At 41.8% G+C, this 18,842-nt stretch overlaps 1 pseudogene; it reads left to right on the top strand.

The window, feature by feature from the left end:
- Positions 1–16,011, top strand: part of LOC101059812 (nucleophosmin-like) — a 64,478-nt pseudogene extending 48,467 nt beyond the window's left edge.
- Positions 16,012–18,842: the final 2,831 nt, after the last annotated feature.

The raw sequence follows: 18,842 nt of genomic DNA, 5'->3' as shown, positions 1-18,842 counted from the left end.
GCCTCAGTCTCTCAAGTAGGTGGGACTACAGGCATGCGCCACCATGCCCGGCTAATTTTTGTATATATGTGTGTATATATATATGTATGTGTGTATATATATATGTTTATGTGTATATATATGGCACACCTGTCTAGGGTACTTATAATGAATGCAGCTCGCAGGACTAGAAGTTGCTCTGGGTGAGTCAGTGAGTGAGTGATGAGTGAATGTTAAGGCCTAGGGCATTACTGTACACTACTATAGACTCTCTAAAAACTACTCTTAGGCTACATTAAATTTATTTAAACATTAAGTAGTTGCATACAATGTTACCACGGCTATGATGTCACTAGGTGATAGGAGTTTTTCAGCTTCATTGTAATCTTATGGGACCACGTCGGAAACATGGTCGATCCTTGACTGAAACATCGTTATGTGGCACATGGCTGTACAAAAGATTTAACGGAGTGTTACCTATAAAGAATAAAGGGTGAGAGGGAACAATAACAGGCAGGGAAGACCTCAGATTGCCATGCAGGTCTGACCTCTGTGGAAGGAGAAGGGAGAAGGAAGGTTGGATGGGAAGAGCTTCAGACCATGGGGCAGCTTTGAGAAAGTCTCTGGCAGTCCAGTGGGGAGCTCCAGGACAAAGAGTGCCCAAGAAGACCTCCAAGTGGTGCAGAAGGTGGGAAGTAGTGCCTCTCCATGCTCAGCTATTGGCTGGGGGCTGCCCAGGAAGAGCCTGAGCTTACAGTGGGTCCCCAAGGCACTGCAGCTAGAGGCTGTCAGCTAACCCAACTCCCATAGCTGATGTCAAGTTCCTTCTTGAAGGGGAGATCCAAGTGGCATGCCTCCATGACTGCCACAACAGGTTTTAGCCACATTTCCATTGACAAAGATTATAATTTTTTTTTTTGAGTCGGAGTCTTGCTCTGTTGCCCAAGCTGGAGTACAGTGGCCTGATCTTGACTCACTGCAGCCTCTGCCTCCTGGGTTCAAGCGATTCTCCTGCTTCAGCCTCCCTAGTAGCTGGGATTACAGGCACGCACCACCAGGCCTGGCTAATTTTTTGTATTGTTAGTAGAGAGGCGGTTTCACCATGTTGGCCAGGCTGGTCTGGAACTCCTGACCTCAGGTGATCCACTTGCCTCGGCCTCCCAAAGTGCTGGAATTACAGGCATGAGCCACCGCACCTGGCCAACAAAGATTATACTTTTTAAAAATCAAAGTGTGATGGTTAATACTGAGTGTCAACTTGATTAGATTGAAGGATAAAAAGTATTCATCCCGGCTGTATCTGTGAGGGTGTTGCCAAAAGAGATTAACATTTGAGTCAGTGGGCTGGGGAAGGCAGATCCACCCTTAGTCTGGTGGGCACCATCTAATCAGCTGCCAGTGAATATAAAGCAGGCAGAAAAACGTGAAAAAGAGAGACTGGCCTAGCCTCCCAGCCTACATCTTTCTCCTGTGCTGGATGCTTCCTGTCCTCGAACATCGGACTCTAAGTTCTTCAGTTTTGGGACTCGGACTGGCTCTCCTTGTTCCTCAGCTTGCAGATGGCCTATTGTGGGACCTTGTAATTGTGTAAGTTAATACTTAATAAACTCCCTTTACATATATATATTTATTTATATATAACTTATATATATATATTTATATCTCCTATTAGTTCTGTCCCTCTAGAGAACCCTAATACACAAAGCAATAAGTCATTGTGTCAAAGATCATTTGAAATATGATGTAGAGAAACATATGTAGAGAAACATGTCAAAATCATTTGAAACATGTAGAGAAATACAAAAAAATGAAGATTGCTGTTATCCCACTAGAGATTTCCTATATATAATATGTAAAAATAAATATATATTTATTTAAAATAAGATCATGTGCTACATGCTATTTTAAGCCTTTTTTACTTAAAATATATTATGAACATATTCATATTCCCTTTTAATTTACAGAAATCTATTTTTTTCTAATGAATGCATAGTGTTCCTTGGTATGAATATACCAGCATCTGTTTAAGTGGTCCCCTATGGCTCAACAGCTTGGATGTTTCAAATTGTTTCTGACTATAGCCATCACTGCAATGCCAATCCTGGTACATATGTCCTGTTCTTGGTCTTGGCCTTGGTCTCTAGGGATTCCAGAGCCTGCCTCTGTGACTCTCTGATGCTGCACTGTCTTGACAGTTAAGATGTTGCCCTACCCGGGAGCTCCCCTGAAATGTTGCCAAGGATGCAGAGGTGCAAAAGGAATGACTCCAAGAGAAAGCCATCTGTGCCAGGTGGCTCTGAAGATCCTTTTGAAACAAAGAGCCAGGACTGGCACCATAGCTTAGGGAAACCAGAACTCTTTCTTACTGGTACATCCCTACCAAGACTCATGGCCCTATTGGGCTATTTGTTTGCTTGTTTGTTTTTATATATGTTATATATGTTTTTATATCATCTCTGCTTTCAGAGATCTAATCCCCCAATTCCAGTGAGGAGAATTAAGGGAAGCAAATCTTCAGAAACCGAGGGCCGTTGGTAGAGTTATTACATCATTGTAGGAGTGACTTTTCCCAGCCTTCACCTGGGAACCACCTGCCTCTAAGACCAGCATGGACAATCACTCTATCTTCAGTTTCCATGGTGATTTGTAGGGCTAGCTCCCACGGGGTGCCTAAAGAATGTAGTCCATCCCTCAAACCAGGTACCAGGACTGAACCAAACTGAGCCACTGGAAAAGGCTGGTGGTGGGGTGCACCAGAGGTTGGGAATCAGAGGCCAGAGGAGCTGGAAAGAGAATACAAACTAGACTCCAGTGTTCTTTGTCTTCCTACCAATGAAATTGATTTCTATATCAAGTGTCATTCTACTGTGTTATGATTTTTATTTCAGTTTTATGGGTTCCCCCCACCCTTTTCCCTGGAGTTGGAACCAAGTTCTCAGGGCTTATGTAGTGTCAAGCGGGAGAGTTCTTACCAGCCCTCAGACTTTGCTGTATGTCTCCTGACATCTGCTGAGCTGAACATGATCCCTGCTGACCCCACACAGATGTCCACCGAGACATGCACTCTCCATCTGCCAGGCAGGCTGCCATAAGTGCTGGTCACTCTGCAGCCTTCCTTTCCTGGTTTCCTAAGTTGTCTACGTTTTCCACTTTAAACATGTACCACTTTTGAAATCAGAAAAAAGGTTATTTAACTATTGTCATTAGAATATGGCTTAGTATTGCTGTACGTTGTGTTTCTGTCTTAAAAATATGGTAAGGCAGAACCCAGATGGGGTGGGAAATGGGCAGATTTGGAACATGCTCTGGATGAATGTCATCACTTGAGAGCAAAACTAGGACACTTCAACCTGTAATAGATGCAAAACAAACCCATCTGAAAATGTGTTTATCAACTTGTAGCTACAGATTCTTGGAGGAGCCCCCTAGATTTAAGTGCAGGAAGGTGACTGGGGTGTGGCTGAGAGAAAACAAAGCTGCCCTGCCCTTTGGCTTTATGATTAAGATAGGGCTGTGTTATAGGGCAATGAACCAGGTACAGGCTGGATCGGAGGAGGCTACCACCTTCCAGGAGAACCCTGACTACACATGTGCAAATAGACCAACGGACTTTCTCCTTTCACTCCCTTGAAACAGGTGCCCAGATTGGAGAATATGTACTATAGCCAAAAACCACTTTTGTCCTGTGTCTCTGACATTGTTCTGGTTCTCTTGGCTGGCTCTGGTGTGGAGATGGAGCCTTGGACTGATTGAGTTTGACGACAATGTCCATTAAGATAAGCCAATCTGTTACAATTCTTTCCAGAAAGCAAAGTGATAGCTTGTATTAAGAGCTTTAAAAAGTCCATACCTTTTGACCCAGCCATCCCATTACTGGGTATATACCCAAAGGACTATAAATCATGCTGCTATAAAGACACGTGCACACGTATGTTTATTGTGGCATTATTCACAATAGCAAAGACTTGGAACCAACCCAAATGTCCAACAATGATAGACTGGATTAAGAAAATGTGGCACATATACACCATGGAATACTATGCAGCCATAAAAAATGATGAGTTCATGTCTTTTGTAGGGACATGGATGAAATTGGAAATCATCATTCTCAGTAAACTATCGCAAGAACAAAAAACCAAACACCGCATATTCTCACTCATAGGTGGGAATTGAACAATGAGAACACATGGACACAGGAAGGGGAACATCACACTCTGGGGACTGTTGTGGGTTGGCGGGAGGGGGGAGGGATAGCATTAGGAGATATACCTAATGCTAGATGACGAGTTAGTGGGTGCAGCGCACCAGCATGGCACATGTATACATATGTAACTAACCTGCACATTGTGCACATGTACCCTAAAACTTAAAGTATAATAATAATAAATAAAAAATAAAAATAAAATTTAAAAAAAGTCCATACCTTTGATCCAGTAACTCCCCTTCTAATAATTGTCAGAAATTCAAGCACACATATATGCACAATAGTTTATGGTGTGGTGTTATTCAAAATGGTAAAAAAAAAAAAAATGGAAACAAATTTAATGTTCAGTAACAAGGGAAAGAGGTTAATAAATCATGGTGTCCCCATACATTGGCCTAGTTTGAAGCCATTAAAAATGGTTTTCCAAGAATTTTACTGGTAATAGGAAATATTCACAGTATAGCAAGTTTAAGAATTAGGATTCAGAATTGGGTAAATAGTATTTCAATTTGGTAAAATTATTACATGGAGAATCCTACGTAAAATATTAAAAAGAAATTTATTAATAATTTAGGTGTTTATGGCTGATAATTTTTATTTTCTTCTTTGTATTTCCCATCAGAGAGGAGACTTACTTGTTTGTTTGGTATAAAGTTGTCCATTCTGGTTTTTATAAAGATAATTGAATATATTTGCCATTTTACCACATTGTCGCATATGATAGAATTTTCTTTTTCTAAAGGCTGAGTAATAGTCCCTGTATCAGGTACTGCATTTCCTTTGCCCACTCCTATTTTAAGTTTACCATTAGGAAATAATACATGAATATATGTTTATGACCTTCATATTATTCATTATAAATTAATAAAATGGCCTGACAGTTGTGGTTTTTAAAAGCATGTTTCAAAAATGAGGAAAACCCCTGCACTTGAGGAAGATGGTATGTAATGAAAGGAGGTTTTAGAGAGAATATAAACATTCTGAACTATTTGCATCTGTCTCCCTATCAAGAAGAAATGCCATCAAATAAGAATGAAGGAAAAGGAAGGCTAAGATAAGAGAGCAGATAGTGGAAAAATACTTCAACCAAATATACAAATCGGACTGTCTCCCTTTTGGCTGTAATATGAAGAGAAAATATGAAGAGGCCACTGTTCAAATATTTCATTAAGTGTCTTTGAATGGGTTGAATTTCTCTTGAACCCCTTAAAACCACAAGGGGTTTAAGGGTCGGGGGTGCAGAAGGGATAGGATTTGAGAGGAAGAGTTATTTGGAGAGAATAGTTTGCGTGGTGTGGGGTATTTCCCCTTCATCTCAAGTTAAGAGGGAGAGAGGTTTCAAAGGATTGCAGGTATGGGGAATGGGGAGAGGGCGGGATGCAGTAAATTGGCGTCTGATTCTTGCCTGAAAAAATCAAAAGATTAAGAATGCTTGAAACACTTACTAGGCTCAGAGAGTGAAGAGCCATTTTACAAAAGTACCAAAGAAGAGCTTTCCTACTCCTCAGCCTCTTAGCACCACCCCACCCTAGAGGAGTCAGAATTCCAGGTTTATAAGCTGATGTAGGAGAAGAGGTTAAAAAAAAGAAACCAAATGCACACCGTTACCAGCTGTAAGCTTCCTGCCTGCAGCAGACTCAAACTGAAGAGGAAGATTTCACTTTAAACAAACTGTATAGTTTTGCTTGTTATATAAAAGTAGATTTCTAATATCTAAATTAAGACTATATTTAGTGACTTAAGGTGATTATAGTACTTTTATTTATCATGAGTGATATGATCAGATAAGTCACAGGACTGATAAATTTTCATCCATAGACAGGGAAAGGATATGCCTTACTGAATAAATTTTAAGGGACAATGGGAGACAAAATAAAGTTGCTTTCTGCTTATATCTGAGGATCACATTTATCCCATGACACTAGCTAGCTTGCTTCAGTGAATTTAAGCCAGCTGGTGCAGACAGATGACCTCCCAGATGATGGCAAGGGTTACCTGTAACATCTTTGATAGAACCTGGAAAATCAGAGAGAGTAGCCAAAACAGTGAAAATGGAAAATGGTGTCCTGATTTTTAAATGGGGTGATAAATGAAATTTACAATTTGATTGATGAGCACCCCCAGTGCCAACAAAAATCTAGAAGGGATTATTAAACAGATGGTTTTCTGAGTACTTGAAAAAGAAAGTAATGTTTGCCAGGAACTAGCGTGGACTCACTAAGAACAAGCCTAACCTCATTTCTTTTTCTTTCTTTCTTCGTAAGTGATTAAATTAGTGGATTGGGGTATTTCAGAGACTCTGTGCCTTGATTTCTGTGATGGCTTCTCCTAAATCTCTCATGATTCTCTTGTGCAAAGGTGGAAACACGTCAATGGGGACTATGAGGTGAATTTATAGTTGGCTGAATAGTCATTCGTAGAGAGTGTTGATTAATGAATTGCCGGCACCCTGGAGGGGAGTCTCTGGTGGCATTCCAGTGGGCTTTATTCTGGCTTTGCCCAGTGTAATATTTTTTATTAATAACTCAGGAGATGACATAGAAGCCAATTTTATCAAAAGTGTGGAAGACATGAAGAAAAGATAGTGAACGCATTTGGATGACTAAAAATTTTTTAAAATTTGCAATCTCAGCTGGGTGCAGCGGCTCATGCCTGTAATCCCAGCACTTTGGGAGGCCGAGGTGGGTGGATCACCTGAGAGGTCAGGAGTTCGAGACCAGCCTGGCCAACATGGTGAAACCTCGTCTCTACTAAAAATATAAAAATTGGTCGAGCATGGTGGTGCCTGCCTGTAATCCCAGCTACTCGGGAGGCTGAGACAGGAGAATTCGCTTGAACCCAGGAGGTGGAGGTCGTAGTGAGCCCAGATTGCACCACTGCACTCCAGCCTGGGCAACAGAGCAAGACTCCATCTTAATAATAATAATAATAAAATTTGCAATCACATGTGCTGACATAGTTTTAAAATGAAAGTTTGAAACATCTTTGCAACCAGGACAAAAACTGTTTAGGGTTGATTCCAGAACAGTTTTCTTTCCTCTCAGACAAATGCTAACTTGCACAGCCCGCTGACACTGTGGACCCTCTCAGTTACGTAGTTCTCTATGCCACTATCCCCAGAGGCAACCTCTGCCTTACTCTCCTCATTAATTGTAATGACACCCCCAGCTCCTCCCCACAAACTGGTCCCAACATTGCCAGGCAGGCCCCACTGAGCCAAATGAGCCCCTCCAGGACCTTCCCCTGCTTAGGCCCCTGCCCTGGCTCAGCAAGGTTTTAACTCCCTGGGCATCCTGCCAGCTTATGGCCCATTATCAGTCTCCCCAGAGCTCTGTGAGCAGGGCCGGGAATTCCTTTCCCTCTTTCCACCAAGTGCCTACTTGTTCCAGCATCCTAATCCCATATATCCCTGTGCATAAATATACATGTACTTCCTACTGGTATGAAACCTACAGGGATGAATGTCAAGACTGCATTGTTTAAAAATTCAATTACACCAGTACAGAATGGGGGAGACCTGTCTTGACAAGAATCTATATTGAGCTTTTGGGCCAATTTGCCTAAGACCTATTTGCCTGAAGTCAACTTGCTTAAAGTCCCAACCATTGAAAATGTATATCATCAGAGAACATTTGTAGCATTTTATATAAGATAAAATTACTTTATAAAGCATTTTGAATGTTAGATGATTCTTCCTATTTTACCAATTTTTAAAAAATATTTTATCAATAATTAAGCAAAATTTTTAAAAGTTCTTTTATTTCACATGTCTATAGTTATTTGTAAACTTACTGTATGCCACTTGGCAGTTTCTAATAAAGTTCTACTCCTAGGTATATACCAGTGTATTTTAAAACAAAAAGACTTCTGTAACAAGTATGAACAAAAAAACTCATATCCAGTTTTTTAAAGTGTTTTTTGAGACAACGTCTGGCTCTATCATGCAGGCTGGAGTGCAGTGGCAGGATCTTGGCTCACTGCAACCTCCACCTCCCAGGTTCAGGCCATCCTCCCACCTCAGCCTCCTGAGTAGCTGAGACTACAGGTACACACCACCACACCCAGCTAATTTTTTGTATTTTTGGTAGAGGCAGGGTTTTGCCATATTGGCCAAGCTGGTCTTTGTTTTGTTTTGTTTTTGAAATGGAGTCTTGCTCTGTCGCACAGGCTGGAGTGCAGTGGTGCAATCTCGGCTCACTGCAACCTCAGCCTTCCAGGTTCAAGTGATTCTCCTGCCTCAGCCTCCTGAGTAGCTGGGATTACAGGTGCCCGCCACCATGCCCAGCTAATTTTTTGTATTTTTAGTAGAGACGGGGTTTTGCTGTGGCAGCCAACCTTGTCTCAAACTCCTGACCTCGTGATCCACCTGCCTTGACCTCCCAAAGTGCTGGGATTACAGGCGTGAGCCACTGCGCCTGGCCTAAAACAATTTTTTTTAGAGACAGGGTCTTGCTCTGTCAGCCAGGCTGGAGTGCAGTGATATGACCATGGTTTACTGTAACCTTGAACTCCTGGGCTCATGTGATCCTCCTGCCTCAGCCTCCCAGGTAAGCAGGACTATAGGTGCACATCACTGCACCTGGCTAATTTTTAAAATATTTTGTAGAGACGAAGTCTTGCTATGTTGCCCAGGCTTGTGTCAAACCCCTGGCCTCAAGTGATCCTCTTGCCTCTGCCTCCCAAAGTGTTGGGATTACAGGCATGAGCCACTGTGCCCAGCCTCAGTTTTATTCTTAATAATCAAACACTGGAAAGAAAACAAATGTCCATCAACAGGTAAATGGATAAACAAATTCAGCTATATTCATACAATGGATTGCTACTCAGCAATAGAAAGAAATTAACTACTGATATCTTCAGCAACATGGATTAATCTCCAAAACATTACACTGAGCAAAAGCTGCCAGGAAATTGATAAGTACAATTCCATTTATATGAAGTTCAAGGACAGGCACAAATTGAAGTGTGGTGAAAGAATCGGTACAGTTCTTACCTGGTGGTGGAGAGGCACTGGGAAAGAGTATGAAGGAGTTTTCTGGAATATGGAAATATTCTATCTGTTCATCTGGGAAGTGGCCACTATGCAAAAAGTCATACATAACACAAAAAGTCACGGAGCTCTACTCTTAAGATTTGTGCATTTTACTATATGTAAATTAAAACTAAATTACTGTTTTTAAATTTTTATATTTCATGTTTTCATTAAAAAACACATGAAGCTTTAGTATTTTTACCTCTAGTTTGCCATTTAATTCAGTTTTTAAAAACTTTTTTGGAAAATGCAGATTTTTAGAGAAAATTAGCCACATGTTCAGGTTGAGACTTATTTAGTGAGCAGATGTCATTTGAACAGCAGAAGTGAGATAAATCTCTCAGAGCACATTCAGCTCCATTACAGTTTAAGTTTCATAACATCTAATTGGTAAATTTATGCTGGGCAATGAAACTAAAACACACAAAACTTCAGAACACAGTGTCCTGAGTTCAGGTAATTGTGGATATTTGCAGCTGGGCTTCAGCCACATGTAACTTTTTCTAGACTTTCCTCAGTCTCCATGGCCTCCATGGGCTCTCAGCCCCCGCCACAGCCAGTGTTGATCCTGATGGATGTTTGGCAGGCACCAGCTAGCATCCTGCTTCCATAGTCTCATTCATTTGGATCAATCCTAACCTACTGGGCATGCTTTGAATAACCATAAATTCCCTGAGGTTGCCAGAGTATTGTAGAAGTTGAAACTTTTGCATCATCTCTCAGGTTGGCTTGGTGTGGCCAGGAAGCAGGCTCTACAGGGCTCACCTGGCTGTCCATTCAGATTACCCACCTTCTCCCAGGATGATGGAACATTGTATAAGGAACAGCCCATTCCCCTAAGTCCTCCTGCCTTAACCTGCATGCCAGATGCAACGCACATGTAAGTAAAATCCGAATATTTCTCTGTGAATATTCACTTGAGGTTTTATTAATACATGCATAGTGTTGTTGTGGGCCTGGTAAAATCCCCAACGGGAACCTGGTCCCACAGTTCTAGCCATGTAATATTTTCTTCCTTCTTGGAAGATGGGAAGGTGTTAATAGATACAATTATTGTTCTTGAGCAAGGTAGGCTGAGTCGTAGTGCTCTTTTTTGTAAGGAATCTGTCTGGTGACACTGAGTAGAATGAGCCTAATTCAGTAATCCCTTGGTTAGAGACTCTCTTGTTAAGGAATCCTCTTTTCTTTCTTTCTTTCTTTCTTTCTTTCTTTCTTTCTTTCTTTCTTTCTTTCTTTCTTTCTTTCTTTTTTTTTTTTTCTGAGACAGTTTCACTCTTTTTGCCCAGGCTGGAGTGAAATGGCATGATCTCGGCTCATTGCAACCTCTGCCTCCCAGTTCAAGTGATTCTCCTGCCTCAACCTCCCGAGTAGCTGGGACTACAGGTGCAAGCCACCACGCCCAGCTAATTTTGTATTTTTAGTAGAGACGGGGTTTCACCATGTTGGCCAGGCTGGTCTTGAACTCCTGACCTCAAGTGATCTGCCTGCCTCAGCCTCCCAAATGCTGGGATTACAGGTGTGAGCCACCATGCCCGGCCAGAATCCTCTTTTCTTGTTCTTTTGCTCCATAAATAGATTAGGGAGAACGCTGCTCCTCTGTGTATCAAATAAGGCAAAAAGAAGTTGTAAAGAGACTGCATCATGGGCCATATGACTATTCTGGCAAGAAGAATGAGAGAAATAAGGACTTCTGTCTTTACTTGAAGGGATGCTCAGATCAGGTAGTGGGTGGAAAACAGTATGAACAATGCTGTTATTGATTTTTTTTACCTCAGTTTATTATTTTTTTTGATGCTGAATTGGATAGCAATTACATGGCTTAGCCTAGACAACAGAGGGATACCCCATCTCTACAAAATATAACAATAAATTAGCCAGACATAGTGGCATGTGCCTGTGGTCCCAGCTTCTTGGGAGACTGAGATGGGAGGATTACTTGAGTTCAGCAGGTTGAGGCTGCAGTGAGCAGTGAGCTGAGATCACGCCACTGCACTCCAGCCTGGGTGACACAGCGAGTCCCTGTTTCAAAATAATTTTTTTTTGGTGGGGGGAGACAGAGACTTACTCTGTCACCCAGGCTGAAGTGCAGTGATGCAATCTCAGCTCACTGCAACCTCCACCTCCCAGGCTCAAGCAATTCTCCTGCCTCTGCCTCCCAAGTAGCTGGGACTACAGGCACACGCTACCACACCTGGCTAATTTTTGTATTTTAGTAGAGATGGAGTTTCACCATGTTGGCCAGGCTGGTCTCGAACATCTGACCTCAGGTGATCCTCCTGCATTGGCCTCCCAAAGTGCTGGGATTACAGTCGTGAGCCACTGCACTCGGCCAAATAAAAATTTTTTTTAAAAGAAAGAAAAGAGCTTTGGCCAGTCTCTCAAAGCTCAGCCTGGCTCCAGGGAAAGTGGTTACCAGGTGTGGCAGGCCCTGAATCAGATGTCAGGGTGTCAGGCTGTGGGTGAAGGAGACAGCATATCATAAGGTTCTTTAGAAGCACAATCTCTGGCGTCAGGCTGACCAAAGATTCAATCCTGGCAAGCCGTTTTACCTCTTTAAGCCTCAGTTTCCTCCTCTGTAAACTGGAGTTAAAAATTACTTCACCAGCTCATCATGAAAGTTTAAATGAGATGATAAGTATAAAGTGCCTGGCACATAATAAGTCTTAATGTTATTGTTCTCTCATGACAAGAACAAGAACACACAGGAAGTGCTGGGTCCCTTTCTGAGATTTTGGAGAATTAAGAGGAAATGTAAAGTGGGAAATAGTCAATATCAAAATGGAAGGACTTCCTGGCCATTGAAGGGGCTTTAGAAATCTTGAAATATGAGGAATAATTGAGGAAACCTAGGGTGTTTTACTTGGAAGAGAAAGAATTATCAAATATTTGAAGAGCTACCTTGTATTCGAATAGGGGCTAAAAAGCCCTTTGCTGGCTGTTACCTTTCAACTCTCAATGAAATTCAGATCCCCAGAGTGTCCTGTCCTGAAGCTAGCAGAGACTGGAGGGCAAAGGCCCTGGCTCAGGGTTGGCAGCCGATGATATCCAGGGACCTGGATTGGAGGATGCTGAGCAGACACCAGGCTGGCCCTCTGGCTGGGGCAGAAGGACTTGGAACCCAGAACAGCCCAAGGAGGGGGGTGGAGAGTGGTTTATCCCAATTGGACAATAGCAGCCTTTTGGAGAGATACTGATGCTATTCCTAGTACTTTGTCTACATTTGAGAGAGGCCATTTCAGGTCACAGGAGTATTCCTCCTGGGTGGAGTGGAGTTTATTTCCTTGTGGTCTGGCCAGGAAACGCCAAGCCGGGTGGCCGAGAGGCTGGCCATCTTGGCTGGAAGGCGAAATGCCTGGCCAACTCGTCTGTCTCCAGAGAGCAGACTGGCCCGCCTTGACTGGCCGGTCCTCAGGCTGCTGTTGCTGCCTGAAGAGCATCCCCCCTCCAGCCAGTGGATTTTCTCATTGCTAGACTTGTAAGTGGCGTGATTTATGACTCTGCTCATCCATGCTGGCCCCTGGGTATACAAGCTTTTGCTTCCAGGCTGGGAAGCGAATAATGAATTAATCACCCTGCCTCAGGTTCAATACGGAGCTGAGTGTTTGCAGATCTTTATTGTACTGTGCAAGCCAAGTCGAACTGCTCAATTTACACTTCTAATTCATTGGAGTTTGTGCAAGTCTGCCTGTTCCAGGGGAGCTGCAGCCTCGTGGCCGCTTAGTCTCTGAGGAAGCCTCACTTCCCCAGTTCCCAGCCATTCCCTCCCTCTAAGAGTGAATGAATGCCCAAGACTTCAGGGTGCTCAGAGAAGCCAAGCCACCTCCTCAGAGACTGCTCCCTTGGATGTCTCTTGTCCTAAATGGTGTTGTTTATGACAGTTCTCAGTGCAAAAGAGATAGCTGCACCGCCTGATGCCAGCCTGTGTGCATGGCATGGAGAAGGCACACAGGAAATGTTGGTTGAATGAATAGCCCTGGTGCCACCAACACAGATGTTTATCAAAACTAATGGTTTGCAGTCAGGGCTGGAGTCTGTCCTCTTTTCCTTTGTTCTGGTTCTCTAGGACTTGGGGAGAAGAGTTTTTACTAGGTCTCAGAGCTGATGAGATCTGAGTGATGAGATGGGGCAAATTCTCAAGTTCACTGAGAAGCAGTGGGAGGCAAAGTCTGCATCTGAAGATTTGGGGCTTCCCAGTTTTGGCCATTTTTCTTCACCACCCAAAGACATATGCAGGTACTTTTCACTCAATGCTTGAATGTGAAAAGCAGGTGCACAGAGTAAGGCTGACCCAGGCTTTATCCTGATGGGCTCTAAGAAGGGGGCACATCTATTCTGGGGACACATTCTTCCTGACCGAGTGCAGCTGAGATGCTGCCTCGTCTATCTCAGCATCCAGCCTCCCCACAATGCACACATCTGGTCCTGCAGCCCAGAGGGACCACCACACCCGCAGTGTCTCTTCTTGGGGCTTTTGTTCACCTTGTTCTATTCTCCTACTCCTTGCCTCTTTCATTGCTACTTGTTAAGATTCCTCCTCCTCCACTCCTCAAGACCTGCCTCTAAAGCTATCCCATCTCAAACCTTTCCAAGCTGCTTCAAATCCATGTGGTTTCCTTTCCCTTTTGGCCTCAGCCACATGCTGCTTGTCCATTTAGCCCTTCTCTGACTCTGACCCATGTCCTCATCTCCTGGCCGACTGGGCATGGCTTCTGCATTGTCACTCTAATTACTGGTAGAAATGTGAGGACAAGAAAGAGCTGAGGGCAGCCCAACACCCACCATCAGGAACTTCCTTACAGATTAGCTACAACTACCATCTTCCACTCATCAGACACAAACATTTATAGAGCCCCCTACTCCACCCAAGCACTGGGGTTGCAACAATGAACACGACTTTACCTCTTCTTGTTTCTCCCCTCCAAGCTCCAGACACATCGACTTTCTACAATGCCCTCAAACCCACCATGTCCTCCTGCCTCAGGCTCTTGGTATATGATCTATGCCTGAAACATCCTAACTCTCCTTCTCTTCTTGTTTATTCATTCTGATCTTTTAGAGCTCAACTCGAACACCAGTTATTCAGGGAAAGCTATGTGGGAACCACCACCAACACCACTGCTCCTTGGTCTGGATGTTTTCTCTGAACCCCTAATCAGAACTGTACCTACAGTCATTAATTATGTTGTCAGTTGTTTCCTATTCATCCTCAACCGAACCCAGGATGGAAGCTCCCTGAGGGCAGGGCCATGCCTTTCTTGCTCACTGCTCTATTTTTATTGCCTACAACAGGACCCTACATAAAGGAAGTGCTCAACAAATATATTTTAAAGAAATAAAATGTATCATTAAAGACATTTTAAAAATATCATCTTGTATTCTAGTCTAGGAGACTTATCAATGGGAGAAGCGTGGTCAGTGAGCATGAGAGCCAGGCACTAGTGATTACCATTTCACATGCCATTCCAATTTCTAGAAAACACCAGAACAGGACGGAGGGGAAGAAAGATGCTGGTGAAGGTGCTTTCCTCTTGCAACACACTGCTCCCACAGAACACTGCAGGCAGAGTCTGAGATAGGAGGAGTCCTGGTAACAATGCATGTTGGGGATTGAAATTTTTGTTGTGCTCCATCATAGAAGACCCAGGAACTGTACCTTATGAGATTCAGCTAGCCATGGGCTGAGCTGTGCAAGTTCACCTGCTGTCAACTGAAACCAAATGGGTTTTAGAGTAGGGCCTTTGTAGAACTTATAAAAACATAAGATTAGCAGAATATTATTCACCATAGAAATCAGGAAAAAAATCCCTGGTGTGATTCCATCCTGCATGGCTGTTCTCTGGAGCAGTAGTCATTTATCTCCATCCACCTTCTCTCCCACCTAAGGGTGTGCCACCATCCCAAGGAAGATTCGATGGACATGGACATGAGCCCCCTGAGGCCCCAGAGCTATCTTTTTGGTTGTGAACTAAAGGCCAACAAAGATGATCACTTTAAGGTGGATAATAATGAAAATGAGCACCAGTTATCTTTAGGAACAGTCAGTTTACGGGCTGGTGCAAAGGATGAATTGCACATTGTTGAAGCAGAAACAATGAATTATGAAGACAGTCCAATTAAAGTAAGACTGGAAACTTTGAAAATGTCTGTACAGTCAACGGTTTCCCTTGGGGACTTTGAAATAACACCACCAGTGGTCTTATGGTTGAAGCTTGGTTCGGGGCCAGTGCATATTAGTGGACAGCACTTAGTAGCTGTGGAGGAAGATGCAGAATCAGAAGACGAAGAGAAGGAGGATGTGAAACTCTTAAGTATATCTGGAAAGTGATGCCCCTGGAGGTGGTAGCAAGGTTCCACAGAAACAAGTAAAACTTGCTGCTGATGAAGAAGAATAAGAAGGAGAAGGAGAAGAAGGAAGAAGAAGATTTTGATGATGAGGATATTAAAGAAAAAGCACCAGTGAAGAAATCTATAAAGATGCTCCAGCCGAAAATGCACAGAAGTCAAATCAGAATGGAAAAGACTCAAAACCATCAACACCAAGATCAAAAGGACAAGAAACCTTCAAGAAACAGGAAAAAAAAACCTCCTAAAACACCAAAAGGGCCTAGTTCTGTAGAAGACATTAAAGCAAAAATGCAAGCAAGTATAGAAAAAGCTGGTTTGTTTCCCAAAATGGAAGCCAAGTTCGTCAATTATGTAAAGAATTGTCTCTGGATGAATGACCAGGAGGCTATTCAAGATCTCTGGCAGTGGAGGAAGTCTCTTTAAGAAAATAGTTTGAACAATTTGTTAAAAATTTTCCATGTTACTTCATTTCTCTAACAGTTGCTATCTGGCTGTACTTTTTATAATGCAGAGTGAGAACTTTCCCTACCATGTTTGATAAATGTTGTCCGGGTTCCATTGCCAAGAATGTGTTGTCCAAAATGCCTGTTTAGTTTTTAAAGATGAAAATCCACCCTTTGCTTGGTTTTAAGTATGTATGGAATGTTATGATAGGACATAGTAGTAGCAGTGGTCAGACATGGAAATGGTGGGGAGACAAAAATATACATGTGAAATAAAAGTCAGTATTTTAATAAAAATAAATCAAAAAAATAGAAAATCACTTGGCATCCTTAATTAAGGGATGCAAGAAGACATCCAATTTCTGCTCTCTAAAGCTTGAGCAGAAAGTCATATGCAAAGGAAGCACTAAAATTTTTAAGAAATGCAATGACCTGTGTGCAAATTCAAATTGGAGACAGTAAAAAAGAGAATTGACCCTCAGAAACCCAAATAGTGATGTCAAGGACAAAAAAAAATCTGAGAAACTTTTTAAAAGCGAAAAAGAAAGTCATGAAAATGATAAAGATACACAGGGAGGATTTTAAAAATTAGGAATCTGGCTGAGCGCACTGGCTAACACCTGTAATCCCAGCACTTTGGGATGCTAAGGCAGGTGGGTCATTTGAGGTCAGGAGTTTGAGACTAGCCTGGCCAACATGGTGAAAACCCATCTCTACTAAAAATACAAAAAAAAAAAAAAAAAAATTAACTGGGTGTGGTGGCAGGTGCCTGTAGTCCACTATATACATATATATATATAGTGAGATGTATGTTTGTAAATATATATTCCTAATCTATATACATATATAATATATATATTTGAGAGTCTCACTATATATAAATATATATATTTGAGAGTCTCACATATATATTATATATGTATATAGATTAGGAATATATATTTACAAATATATATTAGAAACATATATTTATAATATACATTATTTATAAATATTTCATATATATATATATTAGAAATCTTCCTTAAGTAAATTAGATGTTTTCAGGGCAACAATCAGAACATTTGAAATAAGCAATAATTGAAGACCCACTAAAAAGATTTCCCTAAGTGGTAAAATGTCCTAAGCCTGCATATTGGAAAATTTTCCTACATTCAAAAGGTAACACAGAGAATCAGCATCTGGGCACATCCTGATAACACTCTTGAATTCTACTAACAGAGAAGATTCCTTTAAGGATATAGGCACACAAAATCAGTTATCTACAGGGACAAAATTAGATTGACCTCAGACTCAACAACATTAAATGCCAGAGAACATGACAGTAATAGCTACAAATATTTGAGAGGAAGGCTTTGTGACACAACATGGTAAAGCGTGGCCACCGTGACTTCTATGGATAAAGGCCATGGAAAGATATTTTTAGAAAATATACCATCAACATCGCCTTCTTATATATCCTTCCTTTAAAAATTACCCGTAGATGTGCTCCTGCAGACTTCAAGATAAACCAAACCAAGAACTCAAAAACAGATGGGGGAAGAAGATAGTTTGGCGGCTTCTTACCAAACTATACATAAACCAGCAATTGCACTCTTTGTTCTTTACCTGAGTGAGTTGAAAGCTTATGTCCCCACAAAGCATACAAATGTTTATAGTGCCTTTACTCAAAACTGGGAAGCAACCAAGATGTCCTTCAGTAGGTGCATGGATAAATAAACTGGGACATCCAGACAACAGAGTATTATTCAGTACTAAAATGAAATGAGCTATCAAGCCATGAAAAGACCCACAGGAATGTTAAATGCATATTACTAAGTGAAAGAAACCAATCTAAAAAGGCTACATACTGACTGATTCCAACTATATGACATTCTGGAAAAGGTGAAACTATGGAGACAATGGCTGCCAGGAGATTAGGAAGAGGGAGGGAGAGAAGCATGAATAGGTGCTACACAGGGAATATTTAAGGCAGTGAAGCTACTCTGTATGATATGCGATGATGGATACATGGTTGTTATGCATTTGTCAAAGTCCGTAGAATGTGCAACATCAAGAAGGAACCCTAAAGTAAACTATGGACTTTAGTTAATAATAATGTATCACTATTGGCTCATCAACTGTAACAAATGTATAACACTAATGCAAGATGTTCATAATACAAGAAATTGGGGTGGGAATAAAGGGATATATATGAGTGAGAAGATCTCTCTTTACTTTCCTCTCATTTTTTTTTTGTAAACCTAAAACTACTCCAAAAAAATATATTGATTTAAGTGGAAGTAATGATATCAACGGATTGGCAAGTCTTCTTAAATTAGATCCCAAATTCGGTTGAACTGCGTGTATTCAGTGGTCTTCAGTACCCTGAGGGCAAAGCCAGACCCCAAAGTCCTTCCCTTGGTTTTCTGCTGTTTTCTTCAAGCTCTGCCATGTGAGAACTCTGTTTGCCATTTTTCTTGCCCTATTTGATGGCTCTTGAGCAATCACAATTATCTTCTGGTCCAGTTCTTACTAACAGAGGTCACATCCTTTATGTTGTTGGTATTCTATGCTGGGAGAATCACTAAAGACTTTTATCTTTCCCTTTACAACAGTGGAGCTGCACATAGTGACATAGCAACCTTTTTCACAATCAAGGAAGCTGAATAGCTGAGAAACTAGTCAATTTACATTATCCAATGCCCAAAGGCTCAGATACAGACAGCACCAGATACCTTGGGAAGTAGGAGTAAAAGTTGATCTGAAAAGAGAAAAGTGGGTGAAAGTCTGTTAAAGAAGCACATATCCCCCAGATACCCTCATCCACTCAGCTCAGCTAGGGAGCAGTCTCTCCCTC

This window comes from Pan troglodytes, chromosome 16 (genome assembly GCF_028858775.2).
Source record: "Pan troglodytes isolate AG18354 chromosome 16, NHGRI_mPanTro3-v2.0_pri, whole genome shotgun sequence".
Lineage (NCBI taxonomy): Eukaryota > Metazoa > Chordata > Mammalia > Primates > Hominidae > Pan > Pan troglodytes.
This window is presented reverse-complemented; position numbering and strand designations above follow the sequence as displayed.